Source organism: Oryx dammah, unplaced genomic scaffold (genome assembly GCF_014754425.2).
Source record: "Oryx dammah isolate SB20612 unplaced genomic scaffold, SCBI_Odam_1.1 HiC_scaffold_5, whole genome shotgun sequence".
In the NCBI taxonomy this organism is placed as follows: Eukaryota; Metazoa; Chordata; class Mammalia; order Artiodactyla; family Bovidae; genus Oryx; species Oryx dammah.
The window spans coordinates 67,463,503-67,487,564 of record NW_024070189.1 but is presented as its reverse complement, the minus strand read 5'-3'; the positions used below and the strand labels follow the sequence as shown (position 1 = coordinate 67,487,564).

At 38.6% G+C, this 24,062-nt stretch overlaps 1 pseudogene; it reads left to right on the top strand.

The window, feature by feature from the left end:
- The first annotated feature begins 2,240 nt into the window (after positions 1-2,240).
- LOC120863761 lies at positions 2,241-3,184 on the top strand (annotated as a pseudogene).
- The last annotated feature ends 20,878 nt before the right edge of the window (positions 3,185-24,062 follow it).

Below are 24,062 nucleotides of genomic sequence, written 5' to 3'. Positions count from 1 at the left end.
TGCTGCAGCCCATGGGGTCACAAAGACTCGGACATGACTGAGTGACTGAACTGAACTGAATAAGTGATGATGAGATGGAGAAAGGGAACACTTGATTCCTATTGATTGCAATGTAAATTGGTGCAAATATTACAGAAAAAAATAAAGTGGTTCCTCAAACAATTTTAAATGGAAGTAGCATATGATCCAGCAATTTCACTCCTGAATATTTATCCAAGAGTACTGGAGTGGGTTGTCATTTCCTTCCCCATGGGATCTTCCCAACCCAGGGATTGAACCCAGGTCTCTTGCATTGCAGGCAGATGCTTTACCATCTGAGTCACCAGGGAAGCTATAAACTCATCATCAGGTCAGTTCAGTTCAGTCGCTCAGTCGTGTCCGACTCTTTGTGACCCCATGAATTGCAGCACACCAGGCCTCCCTGTCCATCACCAACTCCCAGAGTTCACTCAGACTCACGTCCATCGAGTCAGTGATGCCATCCAGCCATCTCATCCTCTGTCGTCCCCTTCTCCTTCTGCCCCCAATCCCTCCCAGCATCAGAGTCTTTTCCAATGAGTCAACTCTTCGCATGAGGTGGCCAAAATACTGGAGTTTCAGCTTTAGCATCAGTCCTTCCAAAGAAATCCCAGGGCTGATCTCCTTCAGAATGGATGGGTTGGATCTCCTTGCAGTCCAAGGGACTCTCAAGAGTCTTCTCCAACACCACAGTTCAAAGCATTAATTCTTCAGCACTCAGCCTTCTTCACAGTCCAACTCTCACATCCATACATGACCACTGGAAAAACCATAGCCTTGACTAGATGGACCTTAGCCGGCAAAGTAATGTCTCTGCTTTTGAATATGCTATCTAGGTTGGTCATAACTTTCCTTCCAAGGAGTAAGCATCTTTTAATTTCATGGCTGCAGTCACTATCTGCAGTGATTTTATTTATAGATCATAGTTATATAAAATATTTAAATAGTTTGTACTTTATTTTATAGAGAGTCTGATAAAAATCTCATTATATATAATATACACATTATATATGTACACATGTAGTAGTCTAGGACTACAGAAATTAACCAATTGAAATTGTATGTATTAACAGATACTAAAGCTTTCAGACTGAAGCAATGCATTTCATACCATAAAACAGTAACAGTAAAAGTAATCTCTTACATAGAATCTATACAATAGCTACTTTAAATATCAACACAAACTAACTGATAATGTTCTCAGCATTTTTATTATTTTACCTCATTTAATCCTAACCATATCTGAGATCAAACATTATCCTTTTTATGTAAAGTAGACAGAGGAATGTTGGGTAGATGATAATCTCAACCCACAGCAGCAGTACAGCTTCAGTTTGGACTTTAGTGCCCTTATAATATCTAACAGATTGGTAGTTTTAAGAAACCCCATAGTCTCCTGTGAATGAATGACTCTCTATACACAGCCACAGACCCTCACAATATGGTCTGAACCCATAAGCAAAAGGTGTTCAAAGCTTTGGTATGGATTTCCCCCAAATTATGTTTCAGTTACTTTATAATTCTTTCTTATATGAAATACATCTCCAAGATTTTAAGATCCAGTTGGATTATTAAAACAGATTGATCAAATTCTGACTTGACTAACAAAACCTCTAGAAGTAAAAGAATTATCTTTTATAAAAAAAAATTTGCTTTTTATATTTGCATAGGGGAGTGATTATGGAAATTTCCATATTTGTTGATAAACAATGCTATCTTCAAGAAATCTCATGAATCAGCAGCTTTATTATAAGTAAACAATTATTAATTTTCCAGTAACTTTGTTGAATTATAGGTAGTTACCTAGAATCTCAGTATCCATACTCTGATGGCACTTCCTCTTATTACCACAACTGTGTTGCTGTGCACACACACGCCCACATGCACACACACACACACACACATACTACAAGCACACCAAACATTCATTTCAGATAGTCGATTCCCATGGGCTTCCCTGGTGGCTTAGATGGTAAAGAATCAACTGCAATGTGGGAGATCTGGATTCAATCCCTGGGTTGAGAACATCACCTGGGGAAGGGAATGGCAACCCACTCCAGTATTCTTGCCTGGAAAATCCCACAGACAGAGAAGTCTGGGGGGCTAAAGTCCATAGGGTTGCAAAGAGACAGACACGACTGAGTGACTAACACACACAGTCATTTCCCATGAATGGTCTGTTCATCTCAAAGCTCTTCTTGGTAAAATCTAGGTGAAATTTCATGAACAACTCCACCTGGGTAACTAATGACAATGGACAGTGGTTTCATCATGGCGGGGATCTTCACTCAGTCTAAGCACCCAGCTCTCCTTTGTGTGGTCATATTTGTGATTTTCCTGATGGTCTTGTCTGAAAATACCTCCTGATCCTTCTAATACATTCTAATGCCCACTTCCACACCCCTATGTACTTTTTCATCAGTCATTTGTCTCTCATGGACATGATGTATATTTCTGTCACTGTGCCCAAGATGCTCATGGAGCAGGTCATAGTTTTGAATAAGATCTCAGCCCCTGAATACAGATGTTTCTCTATTTAATACTAGGAGGTTCAGAAATTTTTCCTCTGGCTGCCATGAGCTATGCTCGCTATGTGGCCATCTGCCATCCACTCTGTTATTCTATTCTCATGAACGTAAGATGTATCTCCTCTTGGTGTATAGCTGCTGGTTCCTGGGATCAGTGGATGGCTTTATGCTCACACCCATCACCATGACTTTCCCCTTCTGCAAACTTCAGGAGATTCATTATTTCTTCTGTGAGGTCTTGGCTGTAATGAAGTTTCCTGCTCAGACACTTCCCTCTATAAGACATTCACGTACCTCTGCTGTGCCCTCATGCTCCTCATCCCTGTGATGGTCATTTCAAGCTCCTATTCATTCATCCTCCTCACTATCCACAGGATGAATTCAGCAGATAGCAGGAAGAAGGCTTTCACCACTTTTCTTTACACATGACTGTGGTCATCCTCGTCTATGGAGCTGCCATCTACACCTACATGCTCCCCATCTCCTACCACACCTCTGAGAAAGACATAGCTGTGTCTGCCTTTTACATCATACTCACTCCTGTTCTAAACCCTTTTATCTATAGTCTGAGGAATAAGGATGTCACAGGGGCTCTAAAGAAAATATTGAATGTGGAGCTGTCTTTTAGAAAACTATAGAAGAAAACATTTTTATACTGATGGTTTATTTTCTTCACTTTATAAATCAGAATTTTATGGTCTTATGCCAATATTATTCTTCAGATTTGCATACCATAATGTGTCATCCCATATTCATCCCTTGTGGAGGAATTGTTTCCCTGGACTGGAAAGCTCTCTAATTTTATATTCCTTTTGCATTCAAAATATTACACAATTGTATTGTATCCAGGTTACATTTTTCTGAAGTTGACAAATGTACTTATGTGGAATTATGGGATCATGTGGCAGATATTTATATTCTTAAGAAATACGTAACTAAAATACTTACAAGACAAATATCACAGAATGTGCAACTGTTGAGAGAGAAGGAAAGAAAAGATGAGGAAGGAAAAGTGGTATAACACTAACGGGTGAATATAGGTAACTGTTACTACGTATGTTAATTGTACTATTACTGCTCATGGTACTTGTCTGTATATTTGAGATTACTTAGAAATAAACTGCAAAGAGTCGGACACAACTGAGCGACTGAACTAACTAAAAATAAACGGTCAAGTATCAGACATTTCATTCTGTTTTTATTTATCTTCTGTTTTGTGGCAGTGTAAGTAACATGTCTGAGAAATCAAGCTCATGTTCAGGTGGTTGATCATTCCTATGACAAAACAGTCCTCTGCCTACAATTATTTACAGGCTACTTTGTTGCTCATATTTAACCCTGAGGCATCTAGTAGATGTTCAGTTCACTTCTGTCACTCAATCGTGTCTGACTCTTTAAGACCCCATGAATTGCAGCACGCCCAGGCCTCCCTGTCCATCACCAACTCCCGGAGTTCACTCAGACTCACGTCCATTAAGTCAGTGATGCCATCCAGCCATCTCATCCTCTGTCATCCCCTTCTCCTCCTGCCCCCAATCCCTCCCAGCATCAGAGTCTTTTCCAATGAGTCAACTCTTCACATGAGGTGGCCAAAGTACTGGAGTTTCAGCTTTAGCATCATTCCTGAACACCCAAGACTGATCTCCTTTAGAATGGACTGGTTGGATCTCCTTGCAGTCTCAAGAGTCTTCTCCAGCACCACAGTTCAAAAGCATCAGTTCTTCAGTGCTCAGCTTTCTTCACAGTCCAACTCTCACATCCATACATAACTACTGGAAAACCCATAGCCTTGACTAGACGGACCTTAGTCGGCAAAGTAATGTCTCTGCTTTTGAATATGCTATCTAGGTTGGTCATAACTTTCCTTCCAAGGAGTAAGCGTCTTTTAATTTCATGGCTGCAATCACCATCTGCAGTGATTTGGGAGCTCCGAAAAATAAAGTCTGACACTATTTACCCATCTATTTACCAAGAAGTGGTGGAACCAGATGCCATAATCTTTGTTTTCTGAATGTTGAGTTTAAGCCAACTTTTTCACTCTCTTCTTTTACTTTCATCAAGAGTCTTTTGAGTTCCTCTTCACTTTCTGCCATAAGGGTGGTGTCATCTGCATATCTGAGGTTATTGATATTTCTCCCAGCAACCTTGATTCCAGTTTGTGCTTTTTCCAGCCCAGCGTTTCTCATGATGTACTCTGCATAGAAGTTAAATAAGCAGGGTGATGATATACAGCCTTGACGTACTCCTTTTCCTATTTAAAACCAGTCTGTTGTTCCATGTCCAATTTTAACTGTTGCTTCCTGACCTGCATACAGGTTTCTCAAGAGGCAGGTCGGGTGGTCTGGTATGCCCATCTCTTTCAGAATTTTCCACAGTTTATTGTGATCCACACAGTCAAAGGCTTTGGCATAGCCAATAAGGCAGAAATAGATGTTTTTCTGGAACTCTCTTGCTTTTTCCATGATCCAATGGATGTTGGCAATTTGATTTCTGCTTCCTCTGCCTTTTCTAAAACCAGCTTGAACATCTGGAAGTTCATGGTTCACGTACTGCTGAAGCCTGGCTTGGAGAATTTTAAGCATTATTTTACTAGCATGTGAGATGAGTGCATTGTGCGGTAGTTTGAGCATTCTATGGCATTGCCTTTCTTAGGATTGGAATGAAAATTGAACTTTTCCAGTCCTGTGGCCCCTGTTGAGTTTTCCAAATTTGCTGGCATATTGAGTGCAGCACTTTCACAGCATCATCTTTCAGGATTTGAAATAGCTCAACTGGAATTCCATCACCTCCACTAGCTTTGTTCGTAATCATGCTTCCTAAGGCCCACTTGACTTCACATTGCAGGATGTCTGGGTCAAGGTGAGTGATTACACCATCGTGATTATCTGGGTCATGAAGATCTTTTTTGTACAGTTCTGTGTATTCTTGCCACCTCTTCTTAATATCTTCTGCTTCTGTTAGGTCCATACCATTTCTGTCCTTTATAAAGCCCATCTTTGCGTGAAATGTTCCCTTGTATCTCTAATTTTCTTGAAGAGATCTCTAGTCTTTCCCATTCTGTTGTTTTCCTCTATTTCTTTGCATTGATCACTGAAGAAGGCTTTCTTATCTCTTCTTGCTATTCTTTGGAACGCTGCATTCAGATGCTTATATCTTTCCTTTTCTCCTTTGCTTTTTGCCTCTCTTCTTTTCACAGCTATTTGTAAGGCCTCCTCAGACAGCCATTTTGCTTTTTTGCATTTCTTTTCCATGGGATGGTCTTGATCCCTGTCTCCTGTACAATGTCATGAACCTCAGTCCATAGTTCATCAGGCACTCTATCTATCAAATCTAGTCCTTTAAATGTATTTCTCACTTCCACTGTATAATCATAAGGGATTTGATTTAGGTCATACCTGTATGGTCTAATGGTTTTCCCTACCTTCTTCAATGTAAGTCTGAATTTGGCAATAAGGAGCTCATGATCTGAGGCACAGTCAGCTCCCGGTCTTGTTTTTGCTGACTGCATAGAGCTTCTCCATCTTTGGCTGCAAAGAATATAATCAGTCTGATTTCAGTGTTGAGCATCTGGTGATGTCCATGTGTAGAGTCTTCTCTTGTGTTGTTGGAAGAGGGTGTTTGCTATGACCAGTGCATTCTCTTTGCAAAACTCTATTAGCCTTAGCCCTGCTTCATTCCATATTTCAAGGCCAAATTTGTCTGTTACTCCAGGTGTTTCTTGACTTCCTAGTTTTGCATTCCAGTCCCCTAGAATGAGAAGGACATCTTTTGGGGGTGTTAGTTCTAAAAGGTCTTCTAGGTCTTCATGGAACGTTTCAACTTGAGCTTCTTCAGCATTACTGGTTGGGGCATAGACTTGGATTACTGTGATATTGAATGGTTTTCTTTGGAAATGAACAGAGATCATTCTGTTGTTTTTGAGATTGCATCCAAATACTGCATTTTGGACTCTTTTGTTGACCATGATGGCCTCCATTTCTTCTAAGGGATTCCTGTCCACAGTAGTAGATATAATGGTCATCTGGGTTAAATTCACCCACTCCAGTCCATTTTAGTTCGCTGATTCCTAGAATGTCAACGTTCACTCTTGCCATCTCCCGTTTGACCACTTCCAATTTGCCTAGATTCGTGAACCTAACATTCCAGGTTCTTATGCAATATTGCTCTTTACAGCATCGGACCTTGCTTCTATTACCAGTCACCTCCACAAATGGGTATTGTTTTTGCTTTGGCTATATCCCTTCATTCTTTCTGGAGTTATTTCTCCACTGATCTCCAGTAGCATATTGGGCACCTACCGACCTGGGGAGTTCCTCTTTCAGTATCCTATCATTTTGCCTTTTCATACTGTTCATGGGGTTTTCAAGGCAAGAATACTGAAGTGGTTTGCCATTCCCTTCCCCAGTGGACCACATTCTGTCAGACCTCTCCACCATGACCCGCCCATCTTGGGTGGCCCCACAGGGCATGGCTTAGTTTCATTGAATTAGACAAGGCTGTGGTCCTAGTGTGATTAGATTGACTAGTTTTCTGTGATTATGGTTTCAGTGTGTCTGCCCTCTGATGCCCTCTTGCAACATCTACTGTCTTACTTGGGTTTCTCTTACCTTGGACGTGGGGTATCTCTTCATGGCTGCTCCAGCAAAGCGCAGCGACTGCTCCTTACCTTGGACTAGGGGTATCTCCTCACCACCACCCCTCCTGACATTGAATGTGGAGCCCTCTCGTCCCTCCTGTGCCCAGGCATATAGCTAATTAGTTTGTATGAATTGATTTTTAGTATACTGTGAAATACACATCTAATTTTATTTTTATTTTCTGTAGAACAAAGGAGGCTTGGACCTGAGGCTGCATCTGAGCAATTAAGGGAAACATTTGCTGGCACCTATACAGGCATAGGTCAGAGACAGCTATACATGAGAGATGGCTCTGACTTCTATCTGTGGCAGCAAAAAGCCAAGAACCCACATGCACCCTCCTTTCTTCAACAATCCCCATAAATGGGTCCCAGTGCTAGAAGAGGAAACATCATACTCAAATGAAATGGAACCAACTTGAGGCCAAGGCTTCTGCTCAAGCAACTTGGGATCAGACTGTGCCCCTAATATAGCACTGATGGTCACTGGTTGGGGGAAGCCCTGCCTCACACAAGCTCCACTAACCCCTCAGTCTCCAACTCATCTACTATAAAGGTGACAGCTGCCAGCACACAATGAGGAAAGACATGACGGGCTCACATCAAATTTAGCCTACCAATCAAAGGCACTGGTCATTAGCACCCTACATAGGCACACTCCCACATAAGAACACACTTTCAAGACTAGTAATAACTCTTTCAACTAAAATTTCAGTTAAATTCAGAAAGGCAGAAAATTCAAGCAAAATGGAAAGGCTGAAGAACTCCTTTCATTTAAAAGAACAAAAGAAAATGCCCCCCAAAATATATAATGAAACCGAAGCAAACAATTTACCAGATAAAGAACCCAAAGCATTAGTTATAAGAATTGTATCTGAATTAAGGGAAGAGGAGATGAACACAATGGTAATTTTATCAAGAAACTATATCATGTGTTTTAAAAATCAGAAATAAATAATTTAATACTTAAAAGCACACTAGAAATAATGCATAGCAGACTATGTGAAAAACAAAATGCATAAGCAATCTGGAGGAATAATGGAAATCACTCAATAAGAACAAGAAAGAGAAAAACTAATCTTAAAATAGGAGAGCTTAAAAGATCTCTGTTGGGGGTGGAATGAACTGAGAGATTGAGATTGACATATATACACTACTAGGTATAATATAGATAATTAATCAGAACCTACCATATGTGTGTGTGTGTGTGTGTGTGTGTGTACACTCAGTCATGTCTGACTCCTTGTGACCCAAAAGACTGTAGCCTGCCAGCCTCCTCTGTCCATGGAATTTTCCAGGCAAGAAAACTGTAGGTTGCCATTTCCTACTCTAGGGGATCTTCCTCACCCAGGGATCAAACATACATCTCTTGCATCTCCTGCATTAGCAGGTGAATTCTTTACCACCACAACACCTGAGAAGCCCTAGCACAGGCAACTCTCTACTCAGTTCTCTGTGATGACCTAAATAGGAAGGAAATCCAAAACAGAGGTGATTATATGTATAGCTGATACATTCTGCTGTAGAGCAGAAGCTAACACAACATTATAAATCAACTATACACCAATAAAAATTAATTTAAAAAGAAATCTCTAATGTAATATTAAGCCTATCAACACTTGCAATATAAGTGTTGCAGAGGAAGAGAGAAAAAAGGGGGATTGAAACAATATTTGAGGAAATTAAAGCTGAAAACTTACCAAACCCTAGTATAAAACAAGTTAGCAAAGCATAGGAGCACAGGGGGCCCAAAATAAACTAAACACAAAAGACCCACATCAACACAACATAATTAAAATGCAAAAATTAAAGGCAAACAGAGAATTCTAAAGGAAACAAATTTAAGCAGGGTGGGCGGGGGGTGGAATGCAAGGGAATTCCAAAAAGGTTATCAGCATTTTTCTGCCAAAACACTGCATGCAAGAAGGGAATGGCATGATATATTCAAAGTGCTGAAAGTGAAAAAAATTGCAACCTGAGATACTCTACTCAGCAAGATCATCACTTAGAATCAAAGGAAAGATAAAGAAATTCTCAGACAAACAAAAACCAGAGTTCATCAATACTAAGCCTATGTTGAAAGAAATGTTAAGTGGTTTCTCTAAGTGGAAAAGAAGAATCTATAGGAAAGGGAAATCCCACAAGGGCAAATATATAGTACAGATTGTATATCAACCACTTAAATAAGTCAGTACAAAAGAATACTAGCTTAAAGGAAAAAACAATGTGAAAGCAACTATAACTACCATAAACATTTATGGTATAAACATCAAGATGTAAAACATGACATCAAAAACATAAAATGTTGGAAAGGAAAACAAAAATGTAGATTATTTAGGATGTGTTTGAATGTAAATGACTGCAAGTTTAAAACAACTAAACATAGTTATGGGTCAGCATATTAATATATGAATCCCATGACAATCACAAAACAAAAATCTACAGTGGATACATAAAATCAAAGAAATGAACACAAGGATACTACTAAAGAAAATCATCAAACTGCAAGGGAACAACTACAAATGGGGAAAAAGTAAAATATGGCAATAAGGATATATTGTCTATCAATAATTACTTTAACTGTCAATGGACTAAATGCTTTGATCAAAAGATGTAGGGTGGAAGATTGCATTTAAAAAAATAAGTTTATATATACCACCTATAAGAAACTCACTTCAGAACTAAAGACACATGCAGACTGAAAGTGAGGGTATTATAAAGGAATTTCATGCAAACAGAAATGAAAAGAAAGTGGGAATAGCAACACTCATATCAGAGAAAATACTCTTTAAACAAATTCTATAACGAAAGACAAAGAAAGGCAGTATATAGTGATACAGACATCAAGGCAAGAAGACAATATCACATTCATTAACACATATTAACCCAATAGAAGAGCACCTAAATATATAAAGCAAATGCTGACAGTCATAAAAGAGAAAATTGACAATAATACAATAAAAGTAGGGGACTTAAAATCCACACTTACCTCAATGGACAGATAATCCAGCAGAAAATTAATAAGCCAACAGTAGCTTTAAACAACATGATAAAGCAACTGAATTCATGAGATAAATACAGGGCATTTCATCCAAATACAGCAGAATACACATTTTTTCAAGTGCACACAGAACATTCTCTAAGATAAATCACATTCTAAGATACTAAACAAGCCTCAACAAATTTAAGAGGATAAAAATTATTTTAAGCATGTTTTCAACCATAACAGTATAAAACTAGAAATTACCTACAGAAAGAAAAGCAGGAAGGAAACACATGGAGACTAAACAACATGCTACTAAATAATGGATGGATTAATGGAAAAATCGAAGGGGAAATCAGAAAATATCTCAAGGCAAACGAAAATGGAAATACAACTTACCAAAACCTATGGGATGCAGCAAAAGCAGTTCAAAGAGGAAATTTTATAACTCTGTAGGACTTCTGCAAGACACAAGAAAAATTGCAAACAACCAATACTACCACCTAAAAACATTAGAAAAAAGGAAAACAAAGCACAAAGTCAGCCAGAGAAAGAAAATAGCAAATGTTATAGAGGAAGTAAATGAAACAGCCTCCCTCTAAAAAACGATATAAAATGAAACCAAGAGGGTTTTTTTTTTTTTTTGAAAAAAAAAATAGAACTGATAGACTTTTAAATAGGCTTAAAACGAAGAAAAGAGAGAGGATACACATAAAATTAGAAATGAAAGGGGAAATAACAACTGATATTAAGAAGAAAAACTAATGAGAGTACTATAAACATCTTGAAGAAATAGACAAATTTCTAGAAACAAACAAACTGCCAAGAATGAATCAAAGAGAAAAAGAAATTTGAACCAACTGATTGCTAGTAGTGAAACTGAATTGTAACTTTTGAAACTACCAGCAAACAAAACACCAGGCTTAGACAATTTCACTGGGGAATTTCACCAAACATATAAAGAAGAGTTGTATCTGCTCTTCTCAAACTATTCCAAAAAGTTAAAGAGGAAGAAACACTCCCAAATTCACTCCATGAAACCATCATTACACTGATACCAAAACCAGACAAAGTACCAAAAGAAAAAAAAAAACAAAAAAAACACACAGGCCAATATTCTTGATGAATACATATAAAAAGTATCACATGCTGCAATCAAATATGATTATTCCAGGGTCTTGATATGATTCATTATTTGCAAATCAATCAACGTGATATAGCACATTAGCAAAAGGATATGATCATCTCAATAGTTGCAAAAAGAATTTTCAGAAAATTCATAATAAAAATTCTCATCAAATTTTCTATGGAGGGAATATATTTTAACAGTTTTAAGATCATCTATGACCTACACAGCCTTGTTGTGGTGAACGGATTAGTGTAACCCAATGAAGCTATGAGCCATGCTGAGCAGGGTCACCCAAGATATGAGCAGGGTCATCCAAGACATAGTGAAGAGTTCTGTCAAAACGTAGTTCTCTGGAGGACGAAATGGCAAACCATGCCAGTATTCTTGCCACAAGAACATCATGAACAGCATAAAAAGGCAAAAAGATATGATACTGAAAGGTGAGCACCCCAGGTCTGAAGGTATCCAATAGACTACGGGGGAAGAGCAGAGGGGAATTACTAAAAGCTCCAGAAAGAATAAAGTTGCTGGACCAAAGTGGAAACAACACTCGGTGGTGGATGTGTCTGGTGGTGAAAGTAAATTCTGATGCTGTAAAGAACAATATTGCATAGGAATTTGAAATGTTAAGGTCATGAATCAAGGTAAATTGGACATGGTCAAGCAGGAGATGGCAAGAATGAACATCGACATTGTATGAATCAATGAACCAAAATGGACAGGAATACGTGAATTTAACTCAGATGACCTTTATATCTACTACTGCAGGCAAGAATCCCTTAGAACAAATGGAGTGGCCCTCATAGTCAACAAAAAAGTTCAAAATGCAATGTCGTGCTGTGCTTAGTTGCTCAGTTGTATCCAACTCTTTGTGACCCCATGGATTGTAGCATGCCAGGAGCCTCTGTCCATGGGGATTCCCCAGACAAGAATACTGGAGTGGGTTGCGATGCCCTACTTTTGGGGGATCTTAACCAACCCAGGGATTGAACCCAGGTCTCCCACATTGCAGGCAGATTCTTTACCATCTGAGCCACAGGGAAGCCTCCAAAATGCGATACTTAGGTGCAATCTCAAAAATGACAGAATGATCTTTTTTCTTTTCTAAGACAAGCCACTCAACCTCACAGCAATTCAAGTTTATGTTCCAACCACTAATGTTGAAAAAGCTAAAGTTGAACAGATCTATGAAGACCTACAAAATCTTATGCAACACCAAAAAAAAAAGATGTCCTTTTTATCACAGGATTGGAATGCAAAAGTAGGAAGTCAAGTTATACCTGGAGTAACAGGAAAATTTGTCCTTGGAGTACAAAATGAAGCAGGGCAGAGACTAACAGTTTTGTCAAGAGAACACACTGATCATTGCAAACACCATTTTCCAACAACATGAGAGGTGACTCTACCCATGGATCTCTCCAAATGGCCAATACTGAAATCAGATTGATAATATTCTTTGCAGCCAAAGATGGAGAAGCTCAATACAGAAGATGGAGAAGCTCAATAAAAATAAGACCTGGAGCTGACTGTGGCCCAGATCATAAGCTTCTTATTGCAAACTTCAGACTTAATTTGAAGAAAGTAGGGAAACTCAAGAGGCAATTCAGGTATGACCTAAATCAAACCCCTTATGATTATACAGTGCAGGTGATGACTACACTGTATTTAATCAAGGGATTAGATTTTTTAGACAGAAGAACTCTGGATGGAGGTTTGTAACATTGTATTGGAGGCAGTGACCAAAACTATCACAAAGAAAAAAAAGGCAAAGTGATTGTCTGAAGAGGTTTTACAAATATCTAAGGAAAGAAGAATTGATGCTTTTGAACTGTGGTGCTGGAGAAGACTCTTGAGAGTCCCTTGGACTGCAAGGAGATCCAACCAGTCCATCCTAAAGGAGATCAGCCCTGGTATTTCTTTGGAAGGAATGATGCTAAAGCTGAAACTCCAATACTTTGGCCACCTCGTGCGAAGAGTTGACTCATTGGAAAAGACTCTGATGCTGGGAGGGATTGGGGGCAGGAGGAGAAGGGGACGACAGAGGATGAGATGGCTGGATGGCATCGCTGACTTGATGGACGTGAGTCTGAGTGAACTCCAGGAGTTGGTGATGGACAGGGAGGCCTGGCGTGCTGCGATTCATGGGGTCACAAAGAGTCGGACATAACTGAGCGACTGAACTGAACTGAACTGAAGGAAAGAAGAAAAGTGAACGGCAAGGGAGAAAGGGAAAGATATACTCAACTGAATGCAGAGGTCCTGAGAATAACAGATAAAAAGGTCTTCTTAAATGAACAGTGCAAAGAAATAGAGGAAGACTATAGAATGGGAATGACTACAGATCTCTTCAAGAAAATCGGACGTATCAAGGAAACATTTCATGAAAGAATGGACACATACAAGACAGAAATGGTAAGGACATACAGAAGTGCAAGAGATTAAGAAGAGATGGCAAGAATACACAGAAGAACCATCCAAAAAGGTCTTAATGACCTGGATAACCATAATGGTGTGGTTACTCTTCTTGTCTTCAGCAAGACAACCTGGAGTATGTAAGCAAGTGGGTCTTAGGAAGTATTACCATCAGCAAAGCTAGTAGAGGTGATAGAATTCCAGCTGAGCTACTGAAAATCATAAAAGATGATGCTGTTAAAGTGCTACACTCAATATGCCAGCAAATTTGTAAAATTCAGCAGTGGCTACAGGACTGGAAAATTTAAGTTTTCATTCTGATCTCAAAGAAAAGCATTGCCAAAGATTGCTCAAACTGCCAAACAATCATGCTAATTTCACATGCTAGAAAGGTTATGCTCAAATCCTTCAAGATAGGCTTCAGCAGTACAATAACTTTCTGATGTACAAACTAGATTTGGAAAGGCAGAAGACCCAGAGATAGAATTGCTAACAGTCATTGGATCATAGAAAAAGTAAGGGAACCCCAGAAAAACATCTACTTCTGCTTCATTGACTCTGCTAAAGCCTTTGACTGTGAGGATCACAACAAACTGTGGAAAATTCTTAAAGAGATGGAAATATTAGACCACCTTACCTGTCTCATAAGAAACCTGTATGCAGGTCAGGAAGCAACAGTTAGAACTGAACATGGAACAACGGACTCTTTCAAAATTGAGAAAGGAGTACATCAAAGCGATATATTGTCACCTGGTTATTTAGCTTAGATTCAGAGTACATTATGCAAAATGCTGGGCTAGATGAATCACAAGCTGACATCAAGTTTGAGGGAGAAATATCAATAACCTCAGATATGCAGATTGTACCCTTCTAATGGCAGAATGTGAGAGGAACTAAAGAGCCTCTTCATGAGAGTGAAAAAGGAGAGTGAAAAAGCTGGCTTAAAACTTAACATTCAAAAAATGAAGATCATCGCATCTGGTCCCATCACTTGATGGCAAATGGATGGGGAAAGAGTGGAAACCATGGTATATTTTCTTTTCTTGGGCTCCAAAATTGCTGTAGATGGTGATTGCAGACGTGAAATTAAAACACACTTGTTCCCTGGAAGAAAACTAGGCAAACCTAGACAGTGTATTAAAAGGCAGAGACATCACCTTACTGACAAAGATCCATCTAGTCAAAGCTATGGTTTTTCCAGTAGTCATGTATGGATATAAGAGTTGGGGCACAAAGAAGGCTGAGCACTGAAGAATTGATGCTTTCAAATTGTGATGCTGGAGAAGACTCTTGAGAGTCCCTTGGACAGCATGGAGATCAAACCAGTTGATTTTAAGGAAATAAGTCCTGAATATTCATTGGAAGGACTGATGTTGAAGCTGAAGCTCCAATATTTTGGCCACCTGCTGCAAAGGGCCAACTCATTAGAAAAGACCCTGATGCTGGGAAAGTTTGAAGGCAAAAGGAGAAGCTGGCGGCAGAGGATTAGACAGTTTAGATTGCATCACCAACTCAGTGGACATGAATCTGAGCAAACTCCAGGAGACAGTGAAGATGAAGGGAGCCTGGTGTGCTGCAATCCATGGGGTCACTAAGAGTCTGATGCAGCTTAGTGACTGAACAACAGGAACAACATCATATTCAATGTTGAGAAGTTGAAAGCTTTTACCCTAAATGGCTACTCACATCACTTCTACTTAATGTAGTATTGGAAGTTCTAGCTATAATAATCAGACAAGAAAAAGAATAAAATGCATCCAATTTGGAAAGGAAGAATTAAAATTGTCACTATTTGTAAGTGGCATGCTACTATATAAAGAAAACTCTAAATTCTCCATCAGAAAGCTATTAGAAATAAAACATGAATTCAGTAAAACCAAGGACACATGATTAACATATAAAATCTGTTGCTTTAGTATTCATTAATAGTGAAATATCAAAAAGAGAAAGCAAAAATAGTTTCATTTAAAATTGCATCCAAAGAATAAAATACCTATAAATGGACTTAACCAAGGAGGTGAAAGAACTATACACTGAAAACTGTTAAACATCAATAAGAGAAATTCAATAAAATGTAAAGAAATGAAAAAATATCTATTTCTCTTGGATTGGAAGAATTAATATAGTTAAAATTACCATACTTCCCAAGAAATGTACAGATTTAATGCAATACCTGACAAAATGTACATGTGTGCTAAGTCATTTCAATCATATCCAACTCTTTGTGACTCTATGGACCATAGCCCACCATGCTCCTCTGTCTATGTGTTTTGCCAAAAGTTTTCACTCTCATCTCAGGTTCAAAGGATTTGCTAACAAAATAAGTCGCTTGTTATATACAAACAAATAATACAAATATTTATTAGAGAATTATCTAGCTTACTTTCAATATACTAACATTAAAAGAAAAGAGAAATAGTAAGAGCAGAGAATACATCACCAAATTGGATTTCAGACTTAAACAACACCTATAAGTCCATGTCACAGCACATTTGGAGTCCCAGTTGGGAAAGGGTCCTTGGGTGAGACTTCAAAGATCCTGAGTTGGGATTACTGTTTATAATCCCAGGAAGGATACAAACCGATATCATCATCAATATGTGAACAAATTGCAAGCCTGGTTTCATGTTAATGCTGTTTGCTTTATCTTGTAAAACTTGGAATGTTGCTAAGCCTGGGGCTTGGTTGGCCAGGCCCCCTTCAGGGCTCAACAATCTTGATTCCTCCCCCATCTCGTCTAAGGTGCTGCAAGTCTTGCAGTCACATTCACAGTCATTCATAGTCAAGGCACTGTTCAGGCAGAGATCAAGTGGGCTTTATCCCAGTAATGCAAGGATTCTTCAATATCCACAAATCAATCAATGTAATACACCACATTAACAAATTGAAAAATAAAAACCGCATGATTATCTCAATAGATGCAGAGAAAGCCTTTAACAAAATTCAACATCCATTTATGATAACAACCCTCCAGAAAGCAGGAATAGAAGGAATATACCTCAACATAATAAAAGCTATATATGACAAACCCACAGCAAACATTATCCTCAATGGTGAAAAATTGAAAGCATTTCCCCTAAAGTCAGAAACAAAACATGGGTGCCCACTCTCACCACTACTGGGGAAGCACACTGATTGAAACCGCCCACCCTGGCCAGGCACCATAGTAACCATTTGCATGAGTTGTTTTATGACAGGAGATCCTGATAAGGAATAGGGAACTAATAAGCCACCACTAACCGGAAGAGTTCAGGAAAGGTCTAAAGGAGACACCACGTGTCCGTCCACTTCCCAGAATTCCTCTCACTAGCATCCATCTTAGCTGAGCGATGCGTGCACCACCAGGAAAGACTCTGAATTAGAATGATTGGCCAAAGACCACCCGGAAACTAATCCCATCACCATAAAATCCAAAACTGAGAGCCACGTGGCAGAGCAGTTCTCCTGGGTTCCCTTACCCTACTGCTCTCCACCCAGGTCCCATTTCCCAATAAAGTCTCTTGCTTTGTCAGCACATGTGTCTCCTCAGACAATTCATTTCCAAGTGTTAGACAAGAGCCCAGTTTCGGGCCCTGGAAGGGGTCCTCTTTCCTGCAACACTATTATTCAACATAGTTTTAGAAGTTTTGGCCACAGCAATCAGAACAGAAAAAGAAATAAAAGGAATCCAAATTGGAAAAGAAGACGTAAAACTCTTCCTGTTTGCAGATGACATGATACTCTACATGGAAAACCCTAAAGTCATCACCAAAAAATTACTAGACTAATCAATGAATATAGTAAAGTTGCAGGATATAAAATCAACACACAGAAATTCCTTGCATTCCTATACACTAATAATGAGAAAATAGAAAGAGAAACTAAGGAAACAATTCCATTCACCATTGCAAGAAAAGAATAAAATACTTAGGAATCAGTTCAGATCAGTTCACTTCAGTCGCAAAGTCGTGTCTGACTCTTTCTGACCCCATGAATCGCAGCACGCCAGGCCTCCTGTCCATCACCATCTCCCGGAGTTCACTCAAATTCATGTCCATTAAGTCAGTGATGCCATCCAGCCATCTCATCCTCTGTCGTCCCCTTCTCCTCCTGCCCCCAATCCCTCCCACCATCAGGGTCTTTTCCAATGAGTCAACTCTTCACATGAAGTGCCAAAGTACTGGAGTTTCAGCTTTAGCATCATTCCTTCCAAAAAACACCCAGGACTGATCTCTTTTAGAATGGACTGGTTGGATCTCCTTGCAGTCAAGGGATTCTCAAGAGTCTTCTCTAACACCACAATTCAAAAGCATCAATTCTTCGGCGCTCACCTTTCTTCACAGTCCAACTCTCATATCCATACATGACCACAGGAAAAACCATAGCCTTGACTAGATGGACCTTTGTTGGGAAAGTAATGTCTCTGCTTTTCAATATGCTATCTAGGTTGGTCATAACTTTCCTTCCAAGGAGTAAGCATCTTTTAATTTCATGGCTGAAATCACCATCTGCAGTGATTTTGGAGCCCCCCAAAATAAAGTCTGACACTGTTTCCACTGTCTCCCCATCTATTTCCCATGAAGTGATGGGACCGGATGCCATGATCTTCGTTTTCTGAATGTTGAGCTTTAAGCCAACTTTTTCACTCTCCTCTTTCACTTTTATCAGGAGGCTTCTTAGTTCCTCCTCACTTTCTGCCATAAGGGTGGTGTCATCTGCATATCTGAGGTTATTGATATTTCTCCCGGCAATCTTGATTCCAGCTTGTGCTTCCTCCAGCCCAGTGTTTCTCATGATGTACCCTGCATAGAAGTTAAATAAGCAGGGTGACAATATACAGCCTTGATGTATGCCTTTTCTTATTTGGAACCAGTCTGTTGTTCCATGTCCAGTTCTAACTGTTGCTTCCTGACCTCCATACAGATTTCTCAAGAGGCAGGTCAGGTGGTCTGGTATGCCCATCTCTTTCAGAATTTTCCACAGTTTATTGTGATCCACACAGTCAAAGGCTTTGGCATAGTCAATAAAGCAGAAATAGATGTTTTTCTGGAACTCTCTTGCTTTCTTCATGATCCAATGGATGTTGGCAATTTGATCTCTGATTTCCTCCTTTTCTAAAACCATCTTGAACATCTGGAGTTCATGGTTCATGTATTGCTGAAGCCTGGCTTGGATAATTTTGAGTATTACTTTGCTAGCGTGTGAGATGAGTGCAATTATGTGGTAGTGTGAGCATTCTTTGGCATTGCCTTTCTTTGGGATTGGGATGAAAACTGGCCTTTTCCAGTCCTTTGTTTCTGTAAGTAGATATATACTTAGGAATATATCTACCTAAAGAAACAAAATACCTATATATAGAAAACTATAAGACACTGGTGAAACAAATCAAAGAGGACACTAATAGTCGGAGAAATATACCGTGTTCATGGATCAGAAGAATCAATATAGTGCAAATGAGTATACTACCCAAAGCAATCTATAGATTCAATGCAATCCCTATCAAGCTACCAACAGTATTTTTTACAGAGCTGGAACAAATAATTTTACAATTTGTATGGAAATACAGAAAACCTCAAATAGCCAAAGTAATCTTGAGAAAGAAGAATGGAACAGGAGGAATCAACCTGCCTGACTTCAGGCTCTACTGCAAAACCACAGTCATCAAGACAGTATGGTACTGGCACAAAAACAGTAATATAGATCAATGGAACAAAATGGAAAGCCCAGAGATAAATCCACACCTATGGACACCTTATCTTTGACAAAAGAGGCTGAATATACAACAGAGAAAAGACAATCTCCTCAACAAGTGGTGCTGGGAAAACTGGTCAACCACTTGTAAAAGAATGAAACTAGGGGGCGGTCCTAAGATGGCGGAGGAATAGGAAGGGAAGACCACTTTCTCCCTCACAAATTCCTCAAAAGATCATTTCAACGCGGAGCAAACTCCACAAAACAACCTCTGAATGCAGGCAGAGGACATCAGGCAACCAGAAAAGCAGATCATTGTCTTCAAAAACAGAGAGAAGAAACCCAGCTCCACCCACCAGACCTCCAACACAAGCTTCCCTAACCAGGAAACCCGGACAAGCCACTGATACAACCCCACCCACAGTGAGGAAGCTCCACAATAAAGAGAACTCCACAAATTACCAGAATATAAAAAGACCATTCCAAACGCAGCAATATAACCAAGATGAAGAGACAGAGGAATACCCAACAGGTAAAGGAGCAGGAGAAATGCCCACCAAACCAGACAAAAGAGGAAGAGATAGGGAATCTACCTGAGAAAGAATTCCGAATATTGATAGTGAAAATGATCCAAAACCTTGAAGTCAAAATGGAATCACAGATAAATACCCTAGAGACAAGGATTGAGAAGATGCAAGAAAGGTTCAATAAGGACCAAGAAGAAATAAAAAAGAGTCAATATACAATGAATAATGCAATAAATGAGATCAGAAACACTCTGGAGGCAACAAATAATAGAATAACGGAGGCAGAAGATAGGATTAGTGAAATAGAAGACAGAATGGTAGAAATAAATGAATCAGAGAGGAAAAAAGAAAAACGAATTAAAAGAAATGAGGACAATCTCAGAGACCTCCAGGACAATATGAAACGCTCCAACATTCGAATTTATAGGAGTCCCAGAAGAAGAAGACAAAAAGAAAGACCATGAGAAAATCCTTGAGGAGATAATAGTTGAAAACTTCCCTAAAATGGGGAAGGAAATAATCACCCAAGTCCAAGAAACCCAGAGAGTCCCAAATAGGATAAACCCAAGGCGAAACACCCCAAGACACATATTAATCAAATTAACAAAGATCAAACACAAAGAACAACTATTAAAAGCAGCAAGGGAAAAACAACAAATAACACACAAGGGGATTCCCATAAGGATAACAGCTGATCTCTCAATAGAAACTCTTCAGGCCAGGAGGGAATGGCAGGACATACTTAAAGTGATGAAAGAAAATAACCTACAGCCCAGATTACTATACCCAGCAAGGATCTCATTCAAATACGAAGGAGAAATCAAAAGCTTTACAGACAAGCAAAAGCTGAGAGAATTCAGCACCACCAAACCAGCTCTCCAACAAATTCTAAAGGATATTCTCTAGACAGGAAACACAAAAAGGGAGTATAAACCCGAACCCAAAATAATAAAACAAATGGCAACGGGATCATACTTATCAATAATTACCTTAAACGTAAATGGATTGAATGCCCCAACCAAAAGGCAAAGACTGGCCGATTGGATACAAAAACAAGAACCCTCTATATGCTGCTTACAAGAGACCCACCTCAAAACAAGGGACACATACAGACTGAAAGTGAAGGGTTGGAAAAAGATATTCCATGCAAATAGAGACCAAAAGAAAGCAAGAGTGGCAATACTCATATCCGATAAAATAGACTTTAAAACAAAGGCTGTGAAAAGAGACAAAGAAGGCCACTACATAATGATCAAAGGATCAATCCAAGAAGAAGATATAACAATTATAAATATATATGCACCCAATATAGGAGCACCGCAATATGTAGGACAAATGCTAACAAGTATGAAAGAGGAAATTAACAACAACACAATAATAGTGGGAGACTTTAATACCCCACTCACACATATGGACAGATCAACCAAACAGAAAATTAACAAAGAAACACAAACTTTAAATGATACATTAGACCAGTTAGACCTAATTGATATCTATAGGACATTTCACCCCAAAACAATGAATTTCACCTTTTTCTCAAGTGCTCATGGAACCTTCTCGAGGATAGATCACATCCTGGGCCATAAATATAACCTTGATAAATTCAAAAAAATCGAAATCATTCCAAGCATCTTTTCTGACCATAATGCACTAAGATTAGATCTCAATTACAGGAGGAAACCTATTAAAAATTCCAACATATGGAGGCTGAACAACACACTTCTGAAGAATCAACAAATCACAGAAGAAATCAAAAAAGAAATCAAAATATGCATAGAAACGAATGAAAATGAAAACACAACAACCCAAAACCTGTGGGACACTATAAAAGCAGTGCTAAGAGGAAAGTTCATAGCAATACAGGCATACCTCAAGAAACAAGAAAAAAGTCAAATAAATAACCTAACTCTACACCTAAAGCAACTAGAAAAGGAAGAATTAGAGAACCCCAGAATTAGCAGAAGGAAAGAAATCTTAAAAATTAGGGCAGAAATAAATGCAAAAGAAACAAAAGAGACCATAGCAAAAATCAACAAAGCCAAAAGCTGGTTCTTTGAAAGGATAAATAAAATTGACAGACCATTAGCCAGACTCATCAAGAAGCAAAGAGAGAAAAATCAAATCAATAAAATTAGAAATGAAAATGGAGAGATCACAACAGACAACACAGAAATACAAAGGATCATAAGAGACTACTATCAGCAATTATATGCCAATAAAATGGACAACCTGGAAGAAATGGACAAATTCTTAGAAAAATACAATTTTCCAAAACTAAACCAGGAAGAAATAGAAAATCTTAACAGACCCATCACAAGCACAGAAATTGAAACTGTAATCAGAAATCTTCCAGCAAACAAAAGCCCAGGTCCAGACGGCTTCACAGCTGAATTCTACCAAAAATTTCGAGAAGAGTTAACACCTATCCTACTCAAACTCTTCCAGAAAATTGCAGAGGAAGGGAAACTTCCAAACTCATTCTATGAGGCCACCATCACCCTAATACCAAAACCTGACAAAGATACTACAAAAAAGGAAAACTACAGGCCAATATCACTGATGAACATAGATGCAAAAATCCTCAACAAAATTCTAGCAATCAGAATCCAACAACACATTAAAAAGATCATACACCATGACCAAGTGGGCTTTATCCCAGGGATGCAAGGATTCTTCAACATTCGCAAATCAATCAATGTAATTCACCACATTAACAAATTGAAAAATAAAAACCATATGATTATTTCAATAGATGCAGAGAAGGCCTTTGACAAAATTCAACATCCATTTATGATAAAAACTCTCCAGAAAGCAGGAATAGAAGGAACATACCTCAATATAATAAAAGCTATATATGACAAACCCACAGCAAACATTATCCTCAATGGTGAAAAATTGAAAGCATTTCCCCTTAAGTCAGGAACAAGACAAGGGTGCCCACTTTCACCACTACTATTCAACATAGTTCTGGAAGTTTTAGCCACAGCAATCAGAGCAGAAAAAGAAATAAAAGGAATCCAAATTGGAAAAGAAGAAGTAAAACTCTCACTGTTTGCAGATGACATGATCCTCTACATAGAAAACACTAAAGACTCTACCAGAAAATTACTAGAGCTAATTAATGAATATAGTAAAGTTGCAGGATATAAAATCAACACACAGAAATCCCTTGCATTCCTATACACTAATAATGAGAAAGTAGAAGAAGAAATTAAGGAAACAATTCCATTCACCATTGCAACAGAAAGAATAAAATACTTAGGAATATATCTACCTAAAGAAACTAAAGACCTATATACAGAAAACTATAAAACACTGATGAAAGAAATCAAAGAGGACACTAATAGATGGAGAAATATACCATGCTCATGGATCGGAAGAATCAATATAGTGAAAATGAGTATACTACCCAAAGCAATTTACAAATTCAATGCAATCCCTATCAAGATACCGGCGATATTTTTCACAGAACTAGAACAAATAATTTCAAGATTTGTATGGAAATACAAAAAACCACGAATAGCCAAAGCAATCTTGAGAAAGAAGAATGGAACTGGAGGAATCAATTTGCCTGACTTCAGACTCTACTACAAAGCCACAGTCATCAAGACAGTATGGTATTGGCACAAAGACAGACATATAGATCAATGGAACAAAATAGAAAGCCCAGAGATAAATCCACATACATATGGACACCTTATCTTTGACAAAGGAGGCAAGAATATACAATGGAGTAAAGACAATCTCTTTAACAAGTGGTGCTGGGAAAACTGGTCAACCACTTGTAAAAGAATGAAACTAGATCACTTTCTAACACCGCACACAAAGATAAACTCAAAATGGATTAAAGATCTAAATGTAAGACCAGAAACTATAAAACTCTTAGAGGAGAACATAGGCAAAACACTCTCCGACATAAACCACAGCAGGATCCTCTATGATCCACCTCCCAGAATTCTGGAAATAAAAGCAAAAATAAACAAATGGGATCTAATTAAAATTAAAAGCTTCTGCACAACAAAGGAAAACATAAGCAAAGTGAAAAGACAGCCTTCCGAATGGGAGAAAATAATAGCAAATGAAGCAACTGACAAACAACTAATCTCAAAAATATACAAGCAACTCCTGCAGCTCAATTCCAGAAAAATAAACGACCCAA